Source organism: Antechinus flavipes, chromosome 5, assembly GCF_016432865.1.
Source record: "Antechinus flavipes isolate AdamAnt ecotype Samford, QLD, Australia chromosome 5, AdamAnt_v2, whole genome shotgun sequence".
Classification (NCBI taxonomy): domain Eukaryota; kingdom Metazoa; phylum Chordata; class Mammalia; order Dasyuromorphia; family Dasyuridae; genus Antechinus; species Antechinus flavipes.
The window spans coordinates 259677659-259685159 of record NC_067402.1 but is presented as its reverse complement, the minus strand read 5'-3'; positions in this window follow the sequence as shown (position 1 = coordinate 259685159).

Here is a 7501-nt window from a genome sequence, read left to right as displayed (position 1 = left end):
TCTCTGGAAAATGATAAGCAGGATGCTCTTGGGGGGAAAAAAAAGCTGGCAAGTTTTCTGTGAACAAAGTGAAATATACTGCATAAAAAAGTAATAACAATGTTTGGGATAAACAGCTGTACAATGACTTCGTTATTTTCAGTAGTACAATCATCCCACCCACTGATGATGAAAAATTCTATCCATACCCAGAGAAGGAACAGATTGAGTCTAAATATAAATCAAAGCATTCTCTATTACTCTCGCTCTCTCTCTTTTTCTTGAGGTCTTTTATTTTCCTTAGGGTGGGATAGCTATGTTTTCTTTCACAACTTGATTTTTATGGAAATGTTCTACATCATTTCACATGTGGCTTAATTCAATTCACATGTGAAATTATGCAAAACAATGGGGATAAGGGAGAGAACTAGAACTCAAGAATCTTCAAAACAAATGTAAATAAAGTTTTGAAATTAAAGAAAAAAGAAAAATGATAAACACACATAAATACACATAGTGTATATGCATATGTGTGAATGTTTATATATTGGTGTATTCTTTGCATATTTTTAAATATTTTATATATGCTCCAAGTTGTCTGTATACATATATGTAAAAATATGTGTGCATGTATATAAACATACTTGCATATACACATACATAGGAAATGTTTAGTAAACCAAATTTTTTGAAAGATAATGAAACAGAAAAAAGAATTAACGTGACAGTGGGAATTGCTTAAATTGAAGACGTCTTTTGGGGGCATGAGAGTCTGCTTTGCTTTGGAATGAAAAACCTCTTGAAGACTAGACCATGAGCATTAATTAAAAGAAATGTTAACCTGCTATGAAGCCTGCCTACCTGCTTATAGATTCTTCTGTAGTACTTTTTTCAGCTACTGCAAAAAAAATTAATACAATTAAAACTTAAATATTAATATACTACATTAATATGAAAAGCATATTTTAAAACATCGCTACAATGATATTTTTGTGCAATGACAATGTGATTAAATGGATTTATGCTAAAGGTAAATGGGTAGAAAGAAAGAAAGTGGGTAGAAAGAGGGGGTCTTAAAGTATTAGATATCTGTTACTGATTTGGTTACATTAACTTTGCATGAGCAGGCTGCTTCACACTGACAGCATTTCTCTAGCAGATATTGTGGAAGGAACAAGAAGGAACAAGCTGCCACTGCATGATTAATCTGCATTTTTTTCATGCAAGTAGATTGAGAGAGACTTCATTTGTTCATCATTGCCACCACGGGCCTCACAAATGGAATGTAGTATTGCCACATTCAGCATGACATGGAATGTCTTATATGGTGTATTCTATATATCAGGGCAAATCCAGAGAATATTCTGTTTAGTATGATCTTACATTTTTAGCTCTTCTCCATGGGCAAGAGGTCCAAAACAATATACCTTGTCTAGACCTCTACAATCCCTAGAAAAGGCTGATGAGTTGCAAACCAATATAGTTTCTCTTTTCAAGCTTTCCTGGGGAGAGAAGCTAAAAACAAAAATAAAATTGATGATGTACAATATACATCTATTATTTCTTCTGACCTTCTCCACCAAAACATATTTAGATGGGTAGTGAAATAAGCTCTTCTTTTTTTCTATCAACCATCACATTAGTACAAGGGAAGGAAATAAATGGTAACGATTTGCCGATTTCACTGGGTATATTATTTTATTATTTGATTCATAACCGTTCTCCAAAATTTACTTTCTCCAATCTATTGGACAAGATGCTGCCAGATTTCTTTAGAACTACTTATGTTTAACTCGATTTCATTTGTATGGAAATCACAGTGATAAAAAAGATCTCCAATGATATGACAGGCAATTTCTCTGCAAATTATTCTTAATGAATTAGTAACCTGAGGCACTGAGAGGTAAAGCAGGCTGTGTAGAGTCAACCAGCTAGTATGTATTAGAAGTAGGTTTTAAACGCAAGATTTCTTACTGTAAAGGCCAGCTCTTTATTCAGTTTTTCCAACTGGTTAGGACCTACAAGAGTATTCACTGCGTCTACTCAAGGTAAAACTTTAGCGTTCCCTATACCCCATGATATATTTTGGAATTAGGGTTCAATATAGTGCCTGATACATATTAACATATAGTACTGGTTAAGAGTACTAGTAACAAAAATGACTCTTATATTCTTGCTCCCCATTTAAACATAAGTAAGATAAAAATGTAGTGCTATGTTGTACAGGATAAAATGATATGTCTAGATACTTTCCCAAAGTGTGGAGGGTCAGAAAAAGTCAGCTCAATTCTAGAACAAAATATCTAATGCTTTTCCTCAGTTTTGTTCAGGAAATATTAGGTTTTAAATGGATAAAAGTTCTAAACCCTTCCAAGCGTGGCACATTGGGCACTAGTCTTATTTCATACCACAAATAGGATTCTAAGAGGCAGTCTTAATTTGTGTGGCAAAGTAAAATTTACATAATAAAGCAAAGTTGAAAAATCATGCTCTGTGGGCTTGTAACAGTTTCTTGTGGGATAGGATCTCAAGAAGCTTAGGTCCCATGGTTTAGAATCACATTCTTTTTTTTTTTTTTTTTAATTAGAATGTACTCAACTAGCACTACAGAATGATTGCAGCAAAACTTCTGTATAATTGGCAATTACAAGGACACATTGAAAACTGAATCAAGATCAGAGTAGTGGCAGGTTGATATTCCTTCCCTTTTTGTAGCACATAAATGTTTAAGCTGACAAAACTAGACAACACTCAAATTAAAATTTAAACTAGAGCAAAACCTTTAATAGTTTATTATTTGAGCAAACATGTTAATTTGATTATTTCACATAATATGTTTCCCTGAAATTCTTGTTCCTGATTTCTGCACTGGAGTTTCCTGCATTTTTATATCCCTCTAGGAATAGACAGAAATGGGATACAACATGAAACAATGAAATCAGAAAAAAAAATCAAGACAAACAAGTCTATTCTAAAAAGAATATAGAAATTGCTTGTACAGTCTATTTCATTTACTAAAGTACATTTAAAGAGTTCATTATTAAAATACTCATTATTAAAATACATTTACTAAAAGGACATTATTAAAACCTTAATGAGACAGAATCAACTGATTTTCTCTCACTAACTATGCTTTACTTCCTCATTTCCAAAGTTTATATGCCAATCTGCCAAATGGGATTTCTCTTCAAAAACACATCATTTACCATTCATTAATCCACTACTTATGATATGGTTCTCTTTATTTACTTCCAATCTTGTTCTTTATCTAATAACACAATACTACAAACATAGCTAAGTTAATAAATGCTGTTGTACAAAGTCATTACATCCAACTATAGAAAGAGCAGGCAAAAAAGTGAAAAGCAGTTTACCCAACCAATACAAGTTAAATGACTTCTTTTTCCTTCCTTGACCATGGGGATATGAAATATTAATAAATTTAAGAAAATTTATCTTTGCTAGGAAAAAAAAATGTAAGTTTTTTCTCTGGCATATTTTCCCATTCCATGAGAAATAAATCATTCTTTTAAATGAAATAAATGTAAATAATGAGTTGCTACATGTATGTGTACATATATATATATGCATATATATATACATATATATAGATAGATAGATATAGATAGATAGATACACACACATACATATACACATATAATATAAATTGCTTATCAAAAAATAAAATAAAATGCATTTCACTCTAAAACTACATTTAATATAATTTAATTTCTAGAGATTTATAACGTCTATGATCATTTTTATAAGTGATATAAATTATCAGTATAATATGGAGATATACATACATGCACACATATATATGAATGAAAAATTGATGCAAAGCAATTTTTTGATATTAGTATTATTTAGAATAAGTAAAATCAGTTTAATCAATACAAGAAAGGTCGCTTTGGGCTATGGACTTTGATGATAATTAGAGAACATTTTTTATTACCATCTCCACTCCCCCAAAATGACCTTCCATTAAAATGCCTTGAATACCCAGAATTAGTTTTCCAAGCATTTCATATTCGATGAAGAACTGCACATTTCTTTACTTAATTTGGGTGGAAATGAGATATTTTATTGCCATGAATCTGTTTTAAAATGATGTTGTTTTAAATACACATCAATATTAAACTTTAAAACATGACATAATCACTTTAAAGTTACCATATAATAAGCCATCACTGCTTATTATCAAATTAAAAATGATTTCATAAAATTATTTAATTTAGAACTAGAAGACTTAGACATTGTCTAATAGAATTCCTTTACTTTAAAGATAACAAAAATTTAAAGGCTAAATGATATTTCTAAGGGATTCCAGAATATCCAAAGCTACCAAAGCTAAATTACCACTGCCAAATGATGTCCCTTAAATCTAACCAAACCAAGCAAACAAAAACAAACCCCAGGACTATGAAAAGTACATATCTTTTCACAAGACTGAAGAAAAATAGTAAATTTTCACCACTAATGAAATTGGATGGGATTGCCTATAAAGTGATTTCCATTCCAAGTTTCTGAGTCATTTTTCATTAAATGGAAAATGTTACTTAAAAACAAAATTTTCTAGAAACACCCCAATGGATAAATTTCAAACCTTATAAGGACAAAAGTAACGTAAAGAAAACAATTTGAAAACATTAAAACACTATTTTAATAGGAGTTATTCCTATTACTAATCAGAGAGGATAAAATACAGAAGAATTAAGAATTGAACAACTACAAATGGCTATATTTATTTCATTTGCAAAAATTTCAAACTAGTTGAGCTTTCACGTTTTGGTTGATGTTTCTCTCCTCTTCTCTCCTCTCCTTCTCCCTTTCCCTCTCCCTCCACTCCCTGTCCCTCTCCCTCCTCTGCCTCTCTCCCCTTTCCCTCTCCCTCACCCTCTTCCTCTCCTTCTCTTTCTCTCTTTCCTTCTGCCTCTCCCTCTTTTCCCCTTCCTTCTCCTCCCCTCTTAACTTTTCCTCTCCCTTTTTTCTCTTTTCTTTCCTTTCCTCTTTCTTTCTTTCTTTCTTTCTTGCTTGCTTTCGCAATAAAATACTAGAATAGTAAAGTTTAAGTTAGAAAAGATCTCAGAGGCCACCTACTCCAACTTTGTTATTTTAGAGAGCAGAAAACTGTAGATGAGAAATACCAAATGACTTGTCCACATTCATAAAGAGAGTATGAAGGGTGGGGTTTGAACTCAGGATATCTGACTTGAATCTCTTTGAATCTATATTCCTTTTTTGTGTCAAGTTCTCTTAATTGAAGATGCTAAGTTTGATAGAATATTTCCAAATGCTAGGCACATAGCACTCAGTCTTCAGCCTTATCCAAAACACACTAGTGAAAGTACTGGTCATGTAGTTCTAGAAGTAAAGTGATATTTATGACCAAAATGTTTCACAAATTATGAATTGCAGATTTTCAGGCTTATGTAATATAAAATATTTTCTGAAGAGGCAGACAACAGTGAACACTACCATATTTGCCTACCCATATTATTCATGATATGAATAAAAAAATTAATTCAAATCAAAGATACTGAAAATTGAATTAACACAGAAACACAATGATTTAGAATTCCAAATAGAAACAAAAGAAAACTGAGATTCAAAAAGGTGAAAAGGCTACTTTGTGGTAGAGCCAGGACTAGAGCACAGGGTTCTATTTGCCTCTGCTTACCTATACTACAGCATTGTCTCAATTGAAAAGAATGCTTTTTTATTTGTTGGTATTTATTTAATATTAGTAGTGTTAACCATGTAACATAGTATTAATCCTGATGACTTATAGAGGAAGATGAAATTATGCAATTAAAATTATGGTTATGCACAAAAGAAAACTGAGTATCTGTTTTCAGAGAGCAGAGAAAGAAAAAGAATTTTGGGAACTAAATGTAATGGACAAATTGTGGGTTTTCCACTATAGCCCTGAATTAAAATATCAAAATCACCAGTAGAAATAACTAGGGAGTGCTCAATCCCAGAATATAATAATTTGTCAAAGTACCAGAAAACTCATAAATTTAGGGTTTTGGATAAAACTGGGGTTATTCACAATTAAGATCTACAAAAGATTGCAAAAATTAATGGCAAGAAAGCAAGAATGTTGTATCCAAGTATGTCAAAGAGGACTTCCGGGCTCTAGGATCAGGGCACTAGAGTACTCATTCTTCATGAGAAGAGTATGGTTCACTTTGAAAATACAATTTATTGGAAAACTTATTTGCAAAGGGTTATCTATTAGTAAAATTCAAGGTGGGGGGGTGGGGAGTTCCTCACCTTATTATTGCTCTAAACTTTGTCCCAAAACAATAAAGATTTGAGATTTATGGTGACAGATGAATCATTCCTCAAATTCAAAAGAAATGAAAGATCACCAGTTTTGCTATTACTCCTACACCTGCCTAACAAATCATGAATTTTACAATTTTTGGATAACAGAGAATAAGGTGGAACAAATAAATGGTAGAAGATGAACATTTGAGGGAAAGCAAATATATTCTATAATAGCAAATCATTATAGTTAATCTTCTTCTTATTATTTATACCCCTCGTTCTTTTAACCTTTTAGTAGTCTAACATTTATACATTTATGCATAAACTAAGATTTTGCCTTGTTTTTATTGGTTACTGTATAATTACATATTAAATATCTATATTTTGATATCTTTCTAAAACATATTTATTGACAGTTCTATTACTAATAAGATATACTCTTCTATTATACTTATATTTAATTTTGTTATAGAGTTTATCTTTTTCTTCACTGATTTCTTTACAGATACCCCATTTAAAAAAACTCTTCAAAATTTTTATATGTAGTTAATATGATAAAATATAATTCTAGATTTTCGATGAATAGAACTTCACTTTATTCCCTTAAATGCCTATCATAAAAATTTCATGTATGTAGCTAGAGATCTATTATTTTACAAATTATTAAAACAAGAAAAATTGAGGATCAATTTTCACCTCACTGCTGATTTAAAATATTTTGTTGGAAAAGTACATTTTTAAGCAGTAGTAAGATGTACTTAAAATTAAACACTGCTTTTTCTGCTATTCTGAGTTCTCATTTCATCTATACAGAAAGGGTTACATAGTTAAAAATGTTTCATCACTCTTTCAAGTAAGAAAGTCATCTGAGATTTGTGCTTTCATCACCAAGAAGGAATCACCAGAATATCCATACTATCTTTCTCACATGATAATGGCTAAGTTAATCTGGAAAAAAAGCTTATAAATATGAGATGAATTTACGATTGCAAGTCTATGTCATTAATTTTTCAAATGGCCCAAATAGCAGGATAAAGTTCCAGAAACTGCTCTCTCTTCTGGAGTTTAACTGCCTTAATCAGGAAGTTGTAAAATTTTCCGAGGGTCAAGTTGGAAGTAAGTGGGCAAATATGAAACTATCTGCAGAAAATGTAGGATAAAATACATTACCTTTCCAACCTGCTCCTCTGTTTCCTGGTCCCCTTAATTCTTATGACTTTTTCATTTTCCTTAGTTCGTGTTAAGA